The sequence below is a fragment of the Meles meles genome, chromosome 6 (genome assembly GCF_922984935.1).
Source record: "Meles meles chromosome 6, mMelMel3.1 paternal haplotype, whole genome shotgun sequence".
In the NCBI taxonomy this organism is placed as follows: domain Eukaryota; kingdom Metazoa; phylum Chordata; class Mammalia; order Carnivora; family Mustelidae; genus Meles; species Meles meles.
The window spans coordinates 24,318,273-24,337,640 of record NC_060071.1 but is presented as its reverse complement, the minus strand read 5'-3'; the positions used below and the strand labels follow the sequence as shown (position 1 = coordinate 24,337,640).

General features: G+C 54.1%; 8 non-coding genes across 8 annotated transcripts; all 8 read right to left on the bottom strand.

The window, feature by feature from the left end:
- Window positions 1-1,072: 1,072 nt before the first annotated feature.
- Window positions 1,073-1,153, bottom strand: LOC123945419. The gene has a single exon (XR_006819247.1). It is a non-coding gene; the product is annotated as a small nucleolar RNA SNORD115 (small nucleolar RNA).
- A 1,579-nt stretch (window positions 1,154-2,732) lies between these two features.
- LOC123945566 lies at window positions 2,733-2,813 on the bottom strand. Its single transcript, XR_006819387.1, has one exon. It is a non-coding gene; the product is annotated as a small nucleolar RNA SNORD115 (small nucleolar RNA).
- A 1,592-nt stretch (window positions 2,814-4,405) lies between these two features.
- Window positions 4,406-4,486, bottom strand: LOC123945075. The gene has a single exon (XR_006818996.1). It is a non-coding gene; the product is annotated as a small nucleolar RNA SNORD115 (small nucleolar RNA).
- A 1,581-nt stretch (window positions 4,487-6,067) lies between these two features.
- On the bottom strand, window positions 6,068-6,147 carry LOC123945082. Its single transcript, XR_006819003.1, has one exon. It is a non-coding gene; the product is annotated as a small nucleolar RNA SNORD115 (small nucleolar RNA).
- A 1,599-nt stretch (window positions 6,148-7,746) lies between these two features.
- On the bottom strand, window positions 7,747-7,827 carry LOC123945070. The gene has a single exon (XR_006818991.1). It is a non-coding gene; the product is annotated as a small nucleolar RNA SNORD115 (small nucleolar RNA).
- A 2,768-nt stretch (window positions 7,828-10,595) lies between these two features.
- On the bottom strand, window positions 10,596-10,676 carry LOC123945078. Its single transcript, XR_006818999.1, has one exon. It is a non-coding gene; the product is annotated as a small nucleolar RNA SNORD115 (small nucleolar RNA).
- Window positions 10,677-12,265: 1,589 nt separating this feature from the next.
- LOC123945084 lies at window positions 12,266-12,345 on the bottom strand. The gene has a single exon (XR_006819005.1). It is a non-coding gene; the product is annotated as a small nucleolar RNA SNORD115 (small nucleolar RNA).
- Window positions 12,346-17,989: 5,644 nt separating this feature from the next.
- LOC123945086 lies at window positions 17,990-18,070 on the bottom strand. Its single transcript, XR_006819007.1, has one exon. It is a non-coding gene; the product is annotated as a small nucleolar RNA SNORD115 (small nucleolar RNA).
- Between the last annotated feature and the right edge of the window lie 1,298 nt (window positions 18,071-19,368).

The window sequence follows — 19,368 nt, the reverse complement described above, 5'->3', positions numbered from 1 at the left end:
CCACCTGGGAGCCAAGGACCTGAGCCCCTGCCCGGGAAGCCAAAGGTTGCCGGGGCCCAGGGCTCCCCCACGGCCGAGCGGGGAAAGCCAGGTCACTCTCCACCACGGCAGCAAGGCACACCGCCCGCTGGCCGCTCTGGACGAGGGACCTGACTCGGCCCGTGCAGTGCCGCTTCACCACGACCCTATCCCGGGTGCTTGAGAGTCTCAGGTGAGAGGCTGAGCCCCAACGGCTGCTGTGGCCTGGGACGTGCAGTTTCTGCCCCCCGCCCCAGTGGAACCGTGCCGTCTGGCCAGCTCAACGAATCCTCGTGGGCTCTTCGGAAGTGGCCTCCCGGGGCCCCAAACGCCTTGGTCGTCTGCAGGACGGGACAGGAGCTCGGGCCAGTGCAGCCCGCAGAAACCTGCCATGGGCCGGGCCTTGAGCAACAAGGTGTTGCTGAAGGGCACAGTGGCCTCCGAGACCACGGGTCTCACATCCACTCCCTTTCTGGGCCCCCCGGACACGCCGCAATTGATCAGGAGGCCTCGGGTGCACCTGGGCCTTGGGCGGCCAGCCCGCGCTTTCCAGGCCTTGTCAGCCCCCCGGCCCACGTTTCGTGATCCCTGCCCCTGGGATGGCTCAGGGGCACACGCTCACGGGGACTTCGGTGCCGTCCGGACAATGAGGACCCGCATCCCCAGCCCAGGCCCAGCTGCGGAGTCCCTGCTGGGGTCCCCGCTTCCCGATGCCAGGCCAAGGGGTCTGGGGCCTCCCTCGGAGCCCAGAGGCTTCCGCTCACCTCTCCTGGTGGGAGACGCGCCAAGAACCTTGCCAGCCAGGCCCGCTGAAAGACACAAGGACACAAGGGTGGCTAAGCCCTGGCTCTCGGGCAGCTGGCCGGGGAAGAGGCCTGGGTCGGTAGACCAGCTGGAACGCCAGAACACCCCGTCGGCACCCGCAGGTGCACCGACGTCCGGGGGCCACAGCAGAGAGCCTCGAGAGGTGGTTCTCCTCCCGCGGCCACCTGCAGCGCACCCTCACTGCCCCGACGCTCTGGGGGAGGCTGACCCCGGCACGGTCCCCTGCCTTGGGCCTCAGCGTAATCCTATTGAGCATGATTTTTAGGTCCTCATCGCTCTTCGAGACCATATGAGTTCTCATCATTGACCCAAGCACGCCCGAGGCGACGCGGGAGGTCCCCTACCACCCAGAAGCTTCTTACCGAGGCTGCTCTCAGGACGGCGCCATACCCCGGCTTCCTGAGGCATGGGACCTGGCGGCGGGGCTGGGCGATGCAAGACTTGGTGGTCAGGGCCAGATCCTCGCTTGGGGATGGCGGCCTAAGGAGGGAGGGGGAGGCCGGCCGTCGGAACGGCGTGCTCGCTGGCCCGTGCCATGCCGCCAAGAACTCTCCAGCCCGAAGCCCTGGCCGGTGCTGTCCAGGCGGGCGGCTGACCCACCCAGGGCTCGGGTCCGCGGGCAAGGGGCAGGACACAAGGGACCCGCTGCCCATCCCTGGCCTTCCCAAATCCACGGAGATCCGGGCCCCCGTGGGAGCCTCCCCTTGCTAGGAAAGGCCCCAGAGCATGGCCTGGAGCACAGGGATTTCCAGTGCTCCCCCGATGTCTGCCGGGGCCCCAAGCAAAGCGTGGCGCACCCGGAAGTGAGGGCCCGAAGGACGCCTTCCCACACATGGGGACCGCGGTGGTCTAGGGACCCGGGCCCTGGCACTCGCAGCCAACGGTGGCCCCCAGGCCCTGATCGCCGAGGGCGAAAAAGGGAATCGCGTCTCACCGTCTCCCACCAAGCAGCGCAAGGCAGGAGACCGCGGCCCGCCCTGCAGGAGGGTCCTGACTCTCCCCTTGTGGCGGCGCTTCCTCTGGGGGCCTCAGAGGACCGGCTCAGCCCCCTGGCCTGCTGTGGCCCGGGGCTCGCCACTCTTCCCCTCGGCCAGGGAAACCTTGCTGACTCGGGAAATCCGAGGAAACATTCGAGGGCTGTACTTCAGCAGCCTCCCGTGCCATGCTTACACTTGGGCGTCTGCTGCATTCTTCCTGAGCTCTGCCCTCTCCAGCCCCAGAACCATCGGCTGGGGTGACTCGAGCGACAACCACTCGCTCAAGGGGACAGAGGGCCCTGACACCAAGGGACTCACGTCCGCTCTCTTCTCGGGCGCACAGGACACAGCTGGACGTACAAGGAGGCCTCAGGTCCATGTGGGACGACGGCGGCATGCCCCCAGCCCCTAGTCGTTGCCAGTGACCTGGCCCAACTTTCCCATTCCCTGCACGTGGGATTGCTGAAGGGCGGCTGTGCATGGGCAGGTCAACGCTGTGTGGGCCACCACAGCCCCCATCCCTAGCACAGTGCTGGAGCCGGGGCCCGTGCGGGGATCCGGGCTCCGCGGACAATGCCCATGGCGCCTGGCATCTCCCTGCAGGCCCAGAGTCTTCCACTCACCTCTCTTGGGTCACGCCGCACCAAGTTCCGGCCCCCGAGGCCCGCTGAAAGACACAAGGGGCAACGGTCTCCTAAGCAATGGCACCGAGGGAGCTGTCCTGCGAGGTGGATTGGGTCCGGAGGCCGGGCGGAACGCCTCACGACCTCGAGCGGACCCCTGACGGGCACAGACAGCCAGGGCCAGCACGGGGAGCCCCGAGGTTACGATGGCCTCACGCCCACAACTGCGGCGCACCTCCAGGGTCCCCAGGGTCTGGGGGAGGCTGATCCCGGCACAGACGCCTGTCTTGGGCCTCAGCGTAATCCTATTGAGCATGATTTTTAGGTCATCATCGCTCTTCGAGACCACTTGAGTTCTCATCACTGACCCAAGCAAGCTGGTGGCGATGCGTGCAGCCTCGGGGCACCCCGAAGCTGCTTACCGGGGCTGCATTCCGCACCGCGTCCATGCCCCCGGGTCCTGAGACGTGAGACCTCTGGGCAGGGCGGGGCCAAGCAAGACGTGCTCATCTGGGCGAGCTTCTCGATTGTGGATGAGTTTCTAAGGAGAGACCAGCTGTCCAAACGTCCTGGTCTGAAGCGCCTGCCGTGCGGCCCAGGGACCCCTTTCCCGGAGTCCTGGCCACTGGGGGACAGGCAGAGTTCGGAGCCAACCATGGCAGGTGTCCGCCAGGAAGGAGCCGGGCCCAAGGGCCCGGCTGCCCTTTCCGGGGCATCCCAAGGCAATGGAGACCGTGGTCCCTGTGGGAGCCCAGCCTTCTGGAGAACGGCCCCTGACCATGGCATGGACCACAGGGCTTTGGCCGGGTCCCCGCTGTCTCCCGGAGTGGCGAGCCAAGAGCGGCGGCCCGGGAGGTTTGGCCAGGACGCCGCCCACCCTCTCCTGGAGCCACCTGGGATCCAAGGACTTGAGCCCCTGCCCTGGAAGCCAAAGGTTGCCGGGGCCCAGGGCTCCCCCACGGCCGAGCGGGGAAAGCCAGGTCACTCTCCACCACGGCAGCAAGGCACACCGCCCGCTGGCCGCTCTGGACGAGGGACCTGACTCGGCCCGTGCAGTGCCGCTTCACCACCACCCTATCCCGGGTGCCTGAGAGTCTCAGGTGAGAGGCTGAGGCCTAACGGCTGCTGTGGCCTGGGACGTGCAGTTTCTGCCCCCCCGCTCCCATGGAACCGTGACGTCTGGCCAGCTCAACCAATCCTCGTGGGCTCTTCGGAAGTGGCCTCCCGGGGCCCCAAACGCCTTGGTCGTCTGCAGGACGGGATAGGAGCTCGGGCCAGTGCAGCCCGCAGAAACCTGCCATGGGCCGGGCCTTGAGCAACAAGGTGTTGCTGACGGGCACAGTGGCCTCCGAGACCACGGGTCTCACGTCCACTACCTTTCTGGGCCCCCCGGACACGCCACAATTGATCAGGAGGCCTCGGGTGCACCTGGGCCTTGGGCGGCCAGCCCGCGCTTTCCAGGCCTTGTCAGCCCCTCGGCCCACGTTTCGCGATCCCTGCCCCTGGGATGGCTCAGGGGCACACGCTCACGGGGACGTCGGTGCCATCCGGACAATGAGGACCCGCATCCCCAGCCCAGGCCCACCTGCGGAGTCCCCGCTGGGGTCCCCGCTTCCCGATGTCAGGCCAAGGGGTCTGGGGCCTCCCTCGGAGCCCAGAGGCTTCCACTCACCTCTCCTGGTGGGAGACACGCCAAGAACCTTGCCAGCCAGGCCTGCTGAAAGACACAAGGACACAAGGGTGGCTAAGCCCTGGCTCTCGGGCAGCTGTCCGGGGAAGAGGCCTGGGTCTGTAGACCAGCAGGAACGCCAGAACACCCCGTCGGCACCCGCAGGTGCACCGACGTCCGGGGGCCACAGCAGAGAGCCTCGAGAGGTGGTTCTCCTCCCGCGGCCACCTGCAGCACACCCTCAGTGCCCCGACGCTCTGGGGGAGGCTGACCCCGGCACGGTCCCCTGCCTTGGGCCTCAGCGTAATCCTATTGAGCATGATTTTTAGGGCATCATTGCGCTTCGAGACCATATGAGTTCTCATCATTGACCCAAGCACGCCCGAGGCGACATGGGAGGTCCCCTACCACCCAGAAGCTGCTTACCGAGGCTGCTCCCAGGACAGCGCCATACCCCGGCTTCCTGAGGCATGGGACCTGGCGGCGGGGCTGGGCGATGCAAGACTTGGTGGTCAGGGCCAGATCCTCGCTTGGGGATGGGGGCCTAAGGAGAGAGGGGTAGGCCGGCCGTCGGAACGGCGTGCTCGGTGGCCCGTGCCATGCCGCCAAGAACTCTCCAGCCCGAAGCCCTGGCCGGTGCTGTCCAGGCGTGCGGCTGACCCACCCAGCGCTCGGGTCCGCGGGCAAGGGGCAGGACACAAGGGACCCGCTGCCCATCCCTGGCCTTCCCAAATCCACGGAGATCCGGGCCCCCGTGGGAGCCTCCCCTTGCTAGGAAAGGCCCCAGAGCATGGCCTGGAGCACAGGGATTTCCAGTGCTCCTCCGATGTCTGTCGGGGCCCCAAGCAAAGCGTGGCGCACCCGGACGTGAGGGCCCGAAGGACGCCTTCCCACACATGGGGACCGCGGTGGTCTAGGGACCCGGGCCCTGGCACTCGCAGCCAACGGTGGCCCCCAGGCCCTGATCGCCCAGGGCGAAAAAGGGAATCGCGTCTCACCGTCTCCCACCAAGCAGCGCAAGGCAGGAGACCGCGGCCCGCCCTGCAGGAGGGTCCTGACTCTCCCCTTGTGGCGGCGCTTCCTCTGGGGGCCTCAGAGGACAGGCTCAGCCCCCCTGGCCTGCTGTGGCCCGGGGCTCGCCACTCTTCCCCTGGGCCAGGGAAACCTTGCTGACTCGGGAAATCCGAGGAAACATTCGAGGGCTGTACTTCAGCAGCCTCCCGTGCCCTGCTTACACTTGGGCGTCTGCTGCATTCTTCATGAGCTCTGCCCTCTCCAGCCCCAGAACCATCGGCTGGGGTGACTCGAGCGACAACCACTCGCTGAAGGGGACAGAGGGCCCTGACACCAAGGGACTCACGTCCGCTCTCTTCTCGGGCGCACAGGACTCAGCTGGACTTACAAGGAGGCCTCAGGTCCATGTGAGACGATGGCGGCGTGCCCCCTGCCCCCAGTCGTTGCCAGTTACCTGGCCCAACTTTCCCATTCCCTGCACGTGGGATTGCTGAAGGGCGGCTGTGCATGGGCATGTCAACGCTGTGTGGGCCACCACAGCCCCCATCCCTAGCACAGTGCTGGAGCCGGGGCCCGTGCGGGGATCCGGGCTCCGCGGACAATGCCCATGGCGCCTGGCATCTCCCTGCAGGCCCAGAGTCTTCCACTCACCTCTCTTGGGTCACGCCGCACCAAGTTCCGGCCCCCGAGGCCCGCTGAAAGACACAAGGGGCAACGGTCTCCTAAGCAATGGCACCGAGGGAGCTGTCCTGCGAGGTGGATTGGGTCCGGAGGCCGGGCGGAACGCCTCACGACCTCGAGCGGACCCCTGACGGGCACAGACAGGCCAGGGCCAGCACGGGGAGCCCCGAGGGTACGATGGCCTCACGCCCACAACTGCGGCGCACCTCCAGGGTCCCCAGGGTCTGGGGGAGGCTGATCCCGGCACAGACGCCTGTCTTGGGCCTCAGCGTAACCTATTGAGCATGATTTTTAGGTCATCATCGCTCTTCGAGACCACTTGAGTTCTCATCACTGACCCAAGCAAGCTGGTGGCGATGCGTGCGGCCTCGGGGCACCCCGAAGCTGCTTACCGGGGCTGCATTCCGCACAGCGTCCATGCCCCCGGGTCCTGATACCTGAGACCTCTGGGCAGGGCGGGGCCAAGCAAGACGTGCTCATCTGGGCGAGCTTCTCGATTGTGGATGGGTTTCTAAGGAGAGACGGAGAGACCAGCTGTCCAAACGTCCTGGTCTGAAGCACGTGCCGTGCGGCCCAGGGCCCCCTTTCCCGGAGTCCTGGCCACTGGGGGCCCGGCAGAGTTCGGAGCCAACCATGGCAGGTGTCCGCCAGGAAGGAGCCGGGCCCAAGGGCCCGGCTGCCCTTTCCGGGGCATCCCAAAGCAATGGAGACCGTGGTCCCTGTGGGAGCCCAGCCTTCTGGAGAACGGCCCCTGGCCATGGCATGGACCACAGGGCTTTGGCCGGTCCCCGCTGTCTCCCGGAGTGGCGAACCAAGAGCGGCGGCCCGGGAGGTTTGGCCAGGACGCCGCCCACCCTCTCCTTGAGCCACCTGGGATCCAAGGACCTGAGTCCCTGCCCTGGAAGCCAAAGGTTGCCGGGGCCCAGGGCTCCCCCACGGCCGAGCGGGGAAAGCCAGGTCACTCTCCACCACGGCAGCAAGGCACACCGCCCGCTGGCCGCTCTGGACGAGGGACCTGACTCGGCCCGTGTAGTGCCGCTTCACCACCACCCTATCCCGGGTGCTTGAGAGTCTCAGGTGAGAAGCTGAGGCCCAACGGCTGCTGTGGCCTGGGACGTGCAGTTTCTGCCCCCCGCCCCAGTGGAACCGTGCCGTCTGGCCAGCTCAACGAATCCTTGTGGGCTCTTCGGAAGTGGCCTCCCGGGGCCCCAAACGCCTTGGTCGTCTGCAGGACGGGACAGGAGCTCGGGCCAGTGCAGCCCGCCGAAACCTGCCATGGGCCGGGCCTTGAGCAACAAGGTGTTGCTGAAGGGCACAGTGGCCTCCAAGACCACGGGTCTCAAGTCCACTACCTTTCTGGGCCCCGCCGGACACGCCGCAATTGATCAGGAGGCCTTGGGTGCACCTGGGCCTTGGGCGGCCAGCCCGCGCTTTCCAGGCCTTGTCAGCCCCCCGGCCCACGTTTCGTGTTCCCTGCCCCTGGGATGGCTCAGGGGCACACGCTCACGGGGACTTCAGTGCCGTCCGGACAATGAGGACCCGCATCCCCAGCCCAGGCCCAGCTGCGGAGTCCCTGCTGGGGTCCCCGCTTCCCGATGCCAGGCCAAGGGGTCTGGGGCCTCCCTCGGAGCCCAGAGGCTTCCGCTCATCTCTCCTCGTGGGAGTCGCGCCTAGAACCTTGCCAGCCAGGCCCGCTGAAAGACACAAGGACACAAGGGTGGCTAAGCCCTGGCTCTCGGGCAGCTGTCCGGGGAAGAGGCCTGGGTCGGTAGACCAGCTGGAACGCCAGAACACCCCGTCAGCACCCGCAGGTGCACCGACGTCCGGGGGCCACAGCAGAGAGCCTCGAGAGGTGGTTCTCCTCCCGTGGCCACCTGCAGCACACCCTCGCTGTCCCGACGGTCTGGGGGAGGCTGACCCCGGCACGGTCCCCTGCCTTCGGCCTCAGCGTAATCCTATTGAACATGATTTTTAGGTCATCATCGCTCTTCGAGACCATATGAGTTCTCATCATTGACCCAAGCACGCCCGAGGCGACGCGGGAGGTCCCCTACCACCCAGAAGGTGCTTACCGAGGCTGCTCTCAGGACAGCGCCATACCCCGGCTTCCTGAGGCATGGGACCTGGCGGCGGGGCTGGGCGATGCAAGACTTGGTGGTCAGGGCCAGATCCTCGCTTGGGGATGGGGGCCTAAGGAGAGAGGGAGAGGCCGGCCGTCGGAATGGCGTGCTCGGTGGCCCGTGCCATGCCGCCAAGAACTCTCCAGCCCGAAGCCCTGGCCGGTGCTGTCCAGGCGGGCGGCTGACCCAACCAGGGCTCGGGTCCGCGGGCAAGGGGCAGGACACAAGGGACCCGCTGCCCATCCCTGGCCTTCCCAAATCCACGGAGATCCGGGCCCCCGTGGGAGCCTCCCCTTGCTCAGAAAAGCCCCAGGTTGCCGGGGCCCCGGGCTCCCCCATGGCTGAGCGGGGAAAGCCAGGTCACTCTCCACCACGACAGCAAGGCACACCGCCCGCTGGCCGCTCTGGACGAGTTACCTGACTGGACCCGTGCAGTGCTGCTTCATCACGACCCTATCCCGGGTGGTTGAGAGTCTCAGGTTAGAGGCTCATGCCCAACAGCTGCTGTGGCCTGGGTCGCGCAGTTTCCGCCCCCCACCCCAGTGGAACCTTGCCGTCTGGCGAGCTCAATGAATCATCGTGGGCTCTTCGGAAGTGGCCTCCCGGGGCCCCAAACTCCTTGGGCTTCTGCAGGACGGGAGAGGAGCTCAGGCCAGTGCAGCCCACAGAAACTTGCCAAGGTCCGGTCCTTGAGCAACAAGGTGTTGCTGAAGAGCACAGTGTCCTCTGAGACCACGGGTCTCACGTCCACTACCTTTCTGGGCCCTCCGGACACGCCGCAATTTATCAGGAGGCCTTGGGTGCATCTGGGCCTGGGCGGCCAACCGGAGCTTTCCAGGCCTTGTCAGCCACCCGGCCCAGGTTTCGTGTTTCCCTGCCCCTGGGATGGCTCAGGGGCACACGCTCAGGGGACTTCGGCGCCATTCGGACAATGAGGACCCGCATCCCCAGCCCAGGCCCAGCTGCGGAATCTCTGCTGGGGTCCCCGCTTCCCGATGCCAGGCCAAGGGTTCTGGAGCCTCCCTCGGAGCCCAGAGGCTTCTGCTCACCTCTCCTGGTGGGCGACGCACCACGAACCTTGACAAGGAGACAAGGGTGTCTAAGCCATGGCTCTGGGGCATCTGTCCGGGGAAGAGGCCTGGGTCGGTAGACCAGCTGGAATTCCAGAACACCCCGTCGGCACCCGCAGGTGCACCTGTCGGTGGGGTTAGGGGATGCAAGACTTGGTGGTCAGGGCCAGATCCTCGCTTGGGGATGGGGGCCTAAGGAGAGAGGGAGAGGCCGGCTGTCAGATGGCCTGCTCTGTGTCCGTGCCATGCAGCATCGAATTCTCCCGTCCAAAGCCCTGGCCGTTGATATCTAGGCGGGAGGATCACCCACCCAGGGCTCAGGTCTGCCGGCAGCGAGCTGGACAGAAGGGACCCGCTGCCCATCCCTGGCTTTCCCAAATCCATGGAGATCTGCTCCCCCTTGGGAGGCTCCATTTAATGAGAATGGCCCCAAAACATGGCCTGGAACACCGATCTTTGGATTCCTCCCCTGATATCTACCAGGGCCCCCAGCAAATTATGGTGGCCCCAGAATTAGGGCAAGAAGGGCGCCTTCCACACATTGGGACTGTGGTGCTCATGTGACCACAGGCCCTGGCACTCACTGCCAAGGTGGCCCACGTGCCTACATCACCCAGGGCTAAAGAGGGAATCGCGGGTCACACTCTCCCACTAACTAGTGCAAGGCAGGAGACCATGGCCCACCCTGCAGGAGGTTCCTGAATCTAACCCTGTGCCGGCCCTTCCTCTGGGACCCTCAAAGGACTGGCTCAATCTTATTGCCTGCTGTGGCCTGTGTCTCGCCCATTCTTCCCCTGGGCCAGTGGAACCTTGCTGACTCATGAACTCAAGGAATCATTGAGTTCTGTACTTCAGCAGCCTCCCAGGTTCCGCCCATCCTCAGGCATCTGGTGCATGCATCAGGAGCTCTGCCCTCTCCAGCCCAAGGACCATCCACTTGGGCAGGCTGGAGGAACAACCACTCGCTGAAGTTTACAGAGGCCCCTGACGCCAAGGGTCTCACATCCACTCTCTTCACGGGTGCACAGGACACAAGCGGAGATACAAGGAGGCCTCAGGTGCACGTGGGACTACGGCGGCATCCCCCCAGGACCCAGTCCTCACCAGTGACCCGGCCCAACTTTCCCATTCCCTGCACGTGGGATGGCTGAAGCGTGGCTCTTCATTGGCAAGTCAACACTGTGTGGACAACCACAGCCCCAATCCCTATCACAATGATGGAGCCAGACCCCCTCCTGGGATTCTGTCTTCGCAGACCATGCCCATGTCACCTCGCATCTCCCTGATGGCCCAGAGTCTTTCACTCACCTCTCTTGGGTCATGCTGCACCGAAATCCTGGCGCCCGTGGCCCGCTGAAAGACACAAGGAGACAAGGATTCCTAAGCCATGGCGCCCAGGGAGTTGTCCTGGGAGTTGGATTGGGTCTGGAGTCCAGGTGGAATGCCTCAAGACCTCGAGGGGACCCCTGATGGGCACAGACAGGCCAGGGGCAGCATGGGGAGCTGTGAGGGTTCGTTTGCTTCAAGCCCCCAACTGCGGTACATCTCCAGGCTTCCGAGGGTCTGGGGTTGCTGATCCCAGCACAGACGCCTGCCCTGGGCCTCAGCATAACCCTATTGAGCAGGATTTTTAGGTCATCATCGCTCTTCCAGACCATATGAGTTCTCATCATTGACCCAGGAATGCCGGAGGCGACTCGTGAATTCCCTGCCCATCAGATCCTGCTTACTGTGGGTGTTTTTTATCGAATGTCATGCTCTGGGGACTAGAGACTTTGGTCCTCCTGGTGCTATGTTCCCAATGATTATTGTCCTTCCTGGAAGGATCCTTGACTGTGTATGTGAGTTCAAGGAGAAACTGATATTCTGGCTTTCCACATGCCATTTTTCAGATCTCATGCCACAGGACCATGTTCTTCCATTCCCAAAGGATTTTCACATGTTGGCCCGGTCTTTTCCTGACTGGCACAGTTCTTGGATCCACAAGAGGCTAGGATCCTGGGTCACCAATGCCCATTCCTCGGCAAGCCTGCTTGATAGAAACCATATCTCCCTCCTGATCTTACTATTGCTGAGTCAGGTTTCAGTATATGGCCCGGCACACTGAGTTCTTGAGAACTCTGCCCCTCTCTAAATAGTTGTCAAGAGAAGGTTGCCAGCTCTGCTAGTTTGTGTGAACTGTCACCCTCCCATGGATTGGGCTATCTCTGCTTCCCAGAACCAGGCCTTGACGCTCAATACCAAATTTTGCCCTGGCACCCAGGTCCTCCATCCCTGAGGAATGAATCCTTAGCCACTATCCACCACAAGAACAATTCAGGGTGTCCATGGCTTGCCCTGGAGGTAGGTCTTGACTCTTATCCTGTTGCACCACTTCCCCAGATACACACTCTGAAGTGTTGATGGCCTGGGCTAGAGGCCCAGGCCCAATGCCTGCTATCATCTGGGACTCATGTTTTCCTCACCAAGGTCTGGTGGAACCTTTCTGTATCATGAGCACAAGAAATCAGAGAGTGGTGTGTTAAGCAGGTTTACAGTGCCCCAAACTGTTTGGGAGTCAGTTGCATGTGACAGGGGGTCTGACCTCTCCACTTTTGGGAAGCATGGGAACAATTGGGGCTTGAGGAACCACGTGTAGCTGAAGGAGACAGAGGCCTCTGATCCCTAGGGCCCACATCCACCATCCTGATGTTCCACAGTCCACACCTGTAGACATCAGGAACTCTCAGATGCACACAGGCCTACAGCAGCATTCCCACCCTTTTGAATTCATGTCTGTGACTCGGCCAACTTTTCACTTCCCCTGCACATGGGATAGCTCAAGGGTAGATGTTCATGAGAAAGTCAATGCCGTCTGGAAAATGAGTGCCCCCACTCTAGGCCAATGCCATTGCCTGAGCCAATGCCCTGATGTGGGTTCCCTGAACCCATCCCAACGGCATCTGTGGCTTCTCTCTAAGCTGAAGGCTTCCCCTCACCTCTCTTGATTGAGGCTATGATAAGGAATTGTTGATCAAGGCCTGCTGAATGACTCGAGGAGACCAGGGTTTCTAAGCAATGCCTTCCTAGGGGTTGTCTTGGTAGGAGAAATGTGGTGATAGGCCAGGCCAAATGCCTGAACACCTCATGGGCACCTGGAGGCCCACAAGAAAACCAGGGTCACAGTGGGGAGACTCAAGAGATCATTTGCCTCAAGCCCCCAACTGCAATTCTTCCCCAGGGCCCAGACGATCTGGGGGATGCTGACCCTTACATGGTCCCCTGCATTGGGTTTCAGCATAATCCTATCGAGCATAATTTTTAGGTCATCGTCACTCTCACTGAGACAATATAAGCTCTCATTGACCCAACTAAGCCAGTGGTGAAGCATGAGGTCGCTGCCCACTAGAACCTGCTTACAAGTTGGTATTACTGTAGAGCTGCATGCCCCATGGCTCAGGAGACTTTGGACCTCTTGGAGGGGCTTAGCCAAGTAAGACTTGGCCCTAAATGTGGGATCCTCCACTGGGACGGGTTCTAAGGATAGAGTGATTGGCCAGCTGTGAAAATGCCGTGCTCCAGGGCATGCCCTGCAGCCAGAAGCTGCCATTACTGAAGGCCTAGCAGGGAGTTGCCAGGCCTGAGGCTTACCCTCAAACTACATGGGACTGAAAGGAAGGAACAGTGTATAGGAGCACAAATGCCCATCCCTGGGCAGCTGAAAACAACAGAGATCATGCCTCCCATGGGAGCCTAGCCTTGCTGAGGCAGGTCCCAGTATGTGGCCCAGTACACAGAGCTCTCGTAAGGTCCCTGGAGAGAGGGATTGGTCAGCTGTCAAAGCTCACTGCTCTGGGGCTCCTGCAGTGTGGCCATGATTCACCAATCTTCAACATTTGATGCTTTTAGCATGACCTTTGGTCGGCCTTGATAACCCTGGATATCTAAGTGAAGAATGGAATTCCTGAAAACCAATGCATTTTCTTTGATCTCCCATGAATGGGAATTATTTCTCCACTGTGGAATTCATGCCTTGGTAATTCTGCACTGTGGAATTCATGTCTTGTTAATGTACAACCACTCAGCGGCACACTGGCTTCTTAAATTTGCATTTTATGGGAATGATTGGCTTGGTCCTGGATTTGGTAGCCCTAGGTTTTTTTTGGCCTGTGCTTGGACTCCCCCTGTGACAGTCATGTCTGGACACTGTGCTCTTGTGACCACAGTTTGATAAAGCATCCAGCATCATGGAAATCCTCCTTTGCCTACCTCTGCCAAACAGAATTCCAGGCTTACTACAGAGCCCAATGCCCAGGTACACACGAGTTTGTGCCTCTTTCTTGTGTTTGGTAGTCCTGCTCTTGTATGAGTGTGCTCGTTTTCTTTCTGGTCAGAAGTAATCTGTTTAATGAGAAGTAAGATATTTGTCAGAACAACATTTCCATCTGCATTATTTTTTATGTTTTTTTCTTTATCTGTATAAACCATTTAGTACATGAATGTGTTCAGAATAAGTGAACCAATGGATGTATAATTATAGTGCTGTAGCAAATCCATATATATCTACTTTCTTAAAAACACGGTAAGTTGATTCTCTTACACCGTACACAAAGATAAACTCAAAATAGATAAAAGACCTCAACGTGAGACAGGAATCCATCAGAATCCTAGAGGAGAACATAGACAGTAACCTCTTCGATATCAGCCACAGCAACTTCTTTCAAGATAGGTCTCCAAAGGCAAAGGAAACAAAAGCGAAAATGAACTTTTGGGACTTCATCAAGATCAAACGCTTCTGCACAGCAAAGGAAACAGTCAACAAAACAAAAAGGCAACCCATGGAATGGGAGAAGATATTTGCAAATGACAATACAGACAAAAGGTTGATATCCAGGATCTATAAAGAACTCCTCAAACTCAACACACACAAAACAGATAATCATATCCAAAAACGGGCAGAAGATATGAACAGACACTTCTCCAATGAGGACATACAAATGGCTATCAGACACATGAAAAAATGCTCATCATCACTAGCCATCAGGGAGATTCAAATTAAAACCTCATTGAGATATCACCTTAAACCAGTTAGAATGGCCAAAATTAGCAAGACAGGAAACAACGTTTGTGGAGAAAGGGGAACCCTCTTACACTGTTGGTGGGAATGCAAGTTGGTGCAGCCACTTTGGAGAACAGTGTGGAGATTCCTCAAGAAATTAAAAATAGAGCTTCCCTATGACCCTGCAATTGCACTGCTGGGTATTTACCCCAAAGACACAGATGTAGTGAAAAGAAGAGCCATCTTTACCCCAATGTTTATTGCAGCAATGGCTACGGTCGCCAAACTGTGGAAAGAACCAAGATGCCTTTCAACGGATAAATGGATAAGGAAGATATGGTCCATATACACGATGGAGTATTATGCCTTCATCAGAAAGGATGAATACCCAACTTTTGTAGCAACATGGACGGGACTGGAAGAGATTATGCTGAGCGAAATAAGTCAAGCAGAGAGAGTCAAGGATCATATGGTTTCACTTATTTGTGGAGCATAACAAAGAACATGGAGGTCATGGGGAGGTGGAGAGGAGAAGGGAGTTGTGGGAAATTGGAAGGGGAGATGAACCATGAGAGACTATGGACTCTGAAAAACAACCTGAGTGTTTTGAAGGGGTGGGGGTTGGGAGGTTGGGGAACCAGGTGGAGGGTAATAGAGAGGGCACATATTGCATGGAGCACTGGGTGTGGTGCAAAAACAATGAGTACTCTTACACTGAAAATAAATAAATTAATTTTAAAAAAACACGGTAAGTTGGTCCTTAGAGTTTGTTTATGTGCATATATCTATCTATCTCTGTCTATCTATAATTATATAGTGTCATAAATAGACCTAGTTGTTCTAATTCAGTATTTAAACTCTGTTTGCAATTTTAATTATTTTACTCCTTAGGCTCACTCATTTTTAGTTTCAATTTCATTTTTTCCTACAATAATTTAATATATTCCAGAAGCTCTTATTAAATGTCATTGTGACTTTATATGTAATTGTTTTACAATAAAACCTATCTACCATCATTATACTTGTTCCTCATGATCAAGTAAACTTTCAGTCCATTTTTCAAAAGCCATGTTTCTTTTCTTAATATTGTCCTTCCATATCCTGATAACAGCATTTAAAATGTGAATCATATGCCTTACCATATCGATGTACAGGTGAACTTATGTGATCAAAGAAACATTAGGTCATGAGGGAGTTGCTTTAATATTCCAAAGAACTTTCTTATTTATTTCTACAAAATTACACTTGAAATAGTTTTTGTATTCCTCTTTGTTTCCTTCTTTAAAACATACATTTTCCCCAAATAAGTTTTCCAAGTACTTTGGGCACCAGTGCCCTTATTGGGTAAAACTTATTTGGTGGGAGTTCCTATCATGAACAACTGACAATACAAAAAGCTCACAATTTTTTGTTTCTTTTTATTTAAATTCAGTTAGCCAACATATAGTGCATCATAGTTTTGGATATAGAGTTTAGTAATTCACCAGTGCTCATCACATTTCGTGTCTTCCTTAATGCCCATCACCCACTTACCCCATATCCCACCCATCTTCTCTCCAGCAACCATATTTGTTTCCTATAGCTATGAGTCTCTCATGGTTTTTTCCCATGATTTCTTCCCATCAATCTTCCCTCGTTTCCCCTATGATCTTCTGTGCTGTTTCTTACATTCCACATAAGAGTGGAATGTGATAGTTGTCTTTCTCTGATTGACTTATTTCACTTGGCCCAATACCCTCCAGTTCCATTAATGTCAATGTAAATGGTAAGATTTCATAATTTTTTATGGCTGGGTATTTTCTTAAAGTGTCATAAGAAGTTTCATCAATTCACCAGAGTCACAAGTTAGCTAACTGAATTCTTTTCAGTGTCTTCCAACTGAGATCCATGGGACGAATTTTTGCATCTCACCATCTGACCACCGTGGATGTCAACCTTTTCTAGAAGAGGTCCAAGACTCAAATGCAGACTCTTGTTGTTGTTATCTCTGAGGTGTATTTGATATATTTTCCTCAACCTACAAACATACTGACTTGTGTCATGTTTTACAGTGGTCAAGGACAGATATCCTCCACTGCTATTTTACACATTTCTTTGAAATTAACGAAGTTACACTTTCCAGAGATTCTCTCATGTCAGGATGACATGGGAAGAAATCAACCCTCTATTATTTAGTTTTCTGGAAGGAGTCATATACATTTATTGCCTTTACATGGTCTTCCTCTTTTGCCCTAGTTTTTTGGGTCCTGTATCTATGATCACATACATCAACTCACCTCATGTCTTATGACAACAATTGCTTGAGTGTTCAACTGAAGACACAATGAAGGGAAAAAGTATAGAAGTGTTCCAAATGGAGGCTCCCTTGAGGAAACATGGATCATGTAATTAAGTCTAAAATATGAACATTTGTTAGGTACATGGAATCTTATGAACATTGTATAGCAGAAGGATTGTCTTGAGGTTATCTCAAGTCTGAAATTCCATTATTTCCCCAGTGATAATGCATAAATGAATGAATGAATGATAAAGAAATTCATAAATTAATTAATCAACTAGTTAATACCTGAAGAAATAAATTCAAATTTACCTTATGAAAATGCTGAGCACCATTCATTCACCACAAAGGAGAAGTCATTTTTTTTATAAACAACTTCTAGATTAGAAAACCAGTCAAGTTGTGTCTGGTAAAATCAAGTTTGCTGTGGTCCATTTTTTGTCTACACAGCAATAGTGGTATGTGGATAATTGGGCTTGGCTATTGGCCATGAACACCCATAAAATGACTTTGTAAAATTATGTAGAATTAGTTTTATGGTGTCTTGAAAATGTGTTCACTACCCATCACTGAGGAAAAACTTTGCATGAGGCTTTTTAGGTCATGGCTGAAAATACATTATTTTTGTTCTGACTCCTCTTTCATGTTCTTACCAACATCTTGAAATCAGCAATGCAATTTTTTCTTTGTAATATATATCTTTATTTCTGTACTTGGGCAAATAAGATCTCGTGAGGTAGGTGATAACATGGCTCCAAAAAACTCAACATCAGATTTATATAAGTAATTCCAAGTTGTTTTTGTTTTCCTTTATTGTGCCATCTTCTAAAAGATTTGTGTCTTGAGAAGAAGAACTTCAAATATGAAGTTAGTTTTCCATTTGGCAAAGCTAAACAGATTAATAGGCCAATTGGGAAAAACTGGCATCACCAATAATCCACAATTCCTTACAGTGACATTTCAAAGACCTAATAATCCTCATGGGCTACCACATACTTATCTGAATACTCAAGTGTCTTTTAGCCAAGACCCATCTCTGGATGCCATGGGCATGATCCTTCCTTACAGGAATTTGTTTTGAGTATTCGATGAAGTTCCCAGCAGTGATTGTCCCTTCTGTATATTAGAGTTAATTTTCAACCTGTGCACAGACAGATAGTAACATTTCTTAAGGGTGGGGGAGCTGGGTAATGAAGGAAGTATTTCCTCCATTTGGAGTGTGATCCATTTCAGGTATAACTAAAATGTTTCCAGCGATGCTATCTCAGTTGCCTGACTCCCAGACAGAAATCAAACATCTATAGCACTTAGCTTTCTGAAAGTAGTCAGTTATTTGTCTTCATTAGTCAGGCCTCTTGTATAGTCTAATTTTCTGTGTCACCTATATCTACGATCAAACACATCTACTGAGTTTGAATTTTAATGCAACAGTTAAATTCTTTCCAGAACTTCCAAATGAATAACATGATGAGAAAAATATAGCTAAGGACTAGGCTTGAGGATGGCCCTCTGTAACTAAATATGGCTCACTGAATATAGCCTAAACTTGAGGATGTGTTGTGATCATGAGACCAATAAAGAATATTCACTGTAGGGACTTGTTGCCTGAAGACCAAAACCCTAGAAAGGAAATATATGGATCTTCAATCTTTTGCTTTGGCAATACTGACTATATTGTGCCTCAATGTAAAATTATTGAGCATGATTTTTAGGTCATTATTTCTCTAAAAGATAAAATGTGTTCTCATCCTCAATCCAACTATGGCACTATCTGTCAAATTACACACTTTGACCTGTATATGCTCATCAGTGATAGATTTTGCAATTTGTGATGCCAAAATACACATGACTTGTACCATATACCATCACGAACACCTGGCTGACATAGGTTCATTCTGTGGCATCAGCCAAACAGGGATCTTTTTTTTTAGTCATTTTCTGTGTGGACAGTTGTAAGACTGATTACAAAATGTTTTACTACATTTCTCAGGGACTCGTGATTTATCCATACTCTATATTAAGCAATTATAATCATTTCTGGAAAAAAAATGACTTCTTACAGAGTTGATGCAGCTTTCATTCACCAAGCAAAGCAAGGACAATATATACAGGTTTCTTAAGTTTGGATAAACATGCAGGTGGTGTTTGTAGACATGGGAGAGATTCATTGGTCAATTTTATTCTATCCAATAAAGTTCATGATTCATTACATATAAACTCAAATAAAATCTTATTCTTTCAGCCATATGAAACTCTGGATCTAAAAATCAGATGTCAGAACACTTGAAATTATGATCACTTTATGAATCTTTTGGAACCATATAAGGAACTTTTCATATCATGGGCAATAAGCTGTTGTATTATGTTGTAAGTCCTCTTCAATGTCTTACAATCTTGACGAAAACAGAATAAAGGAAAATATAATAATTAGTGTAAATATATACTTTTATATTGAGACCAAATAAACTCACAAAATGGAGTAGGAACCATAGCTCTGAAATATTCTCATATACTTTAAATAAACTTTCAGTAAAAAAGTAATTTTTTCTCACTTATCATCAGGAAAATACAAATCAAAACCAGGATGGGATACCACTTCACACCTATCAAAATGGCTAAAATTAACAATACGGGAAACAACTAATTTTGGTGAGGATACAGAAAAAGAATAACTCTCTTAACACTGTTGGTGGGAATGCAAACTGATGCAGCCACTCTGAAAAACAGTATGGAGATTCCTTAAAAAGGTAAAATGGAACTACCCTATAACACAGCAATTACGCCACTGGTTATTTACCTAAAGGATGAAAAGAATACTGATTTGAAGGGGCACATGCATCCCAGTATTTATAGCAGCACTATTAACAATCGCCAAATTATGGAAAGAGCCCAAACCTCCACTGACTGGTGAATGGATGGTAAAGATGTGGTATGATATGTACCATAAAATATTACTCAGCCATCAAAAAGAATGAAATCTTGTCATTTGCAATGACATGGATGGTGCTAGATTGTATTATGTTAAACAAAACAACTCAGTCAGAGAAATGTAAAT